The sequence below is a fragment of the Arachis hypogaea genome, chromosome 20 (assembly GCF_003086295.3).
Source record: "Arachis hypogaea cultivar Tifrunner chromosome 20, arahy.Tifrunner.gnm2.J5K5, whole genome shotgun sequence".
Classification (NCBI taxonomy): Eukaryota; Viridiplantae; Streptophyta; class Magnoliopsida; order Fabales; family Fabaceae; genus Arachis; species Arachis hypogaea.
Window position 1 is genome coordinate 35,623,955 of NC_092055.1, and position 661 is coordinate 35,624,615.

Below are 661 nucleotides of genomic sequence, written 5' to 3' on the forward strand. Positions count from 1 at the left end.
TTAAGGGAGAATGATCGTGATTCCATCATTTAAACATTAATGTTTTGTTTGTTAGTTTTGTTAGTTTTTTGTGTTAAATTTTTTAGAACCTCATTACAAGCTGATATTTTGCTCAGCATAATCATTAATTTGAGGGGAAAATGTTAGTTTCTTTTATAATTGCAAGCTGATATTTTGCACAATTATCAATTTGAGGAGAAATATTAGTTAACCTCCTAATTTATAGCAATTGGTTAATTAAAAGAATAAGTGAGTTAGCAGTTTGTTACAATGCATCAAGCACTATATATATATACTCTCACATATTCAATTATGGTGCAAAACACCAATTATAATACAAATTTAATTATGAGATAATATTAAATTTATTTAAAATTTTTTTAAAATTGAAATATGACGTTTGAAAATTTTTAGGATTAAAATAATATATTTAAAATGTTAGAGATTAAATTAAAATTCGTCTAAAATATTAGAAACTAAAATAATACTATATTTAAAAATTAAATTATTATTATTACTATTTTTCGTAATCTCACTCTACGCATAATTGTTTGTATTATACATTTGGATAAATTTATTAGAAAAAAACTGACAGTATAAAAAAAATTGACAATATCTATTTTCAAAATATATTGTAACATAAAATAAAAATATTAAAATA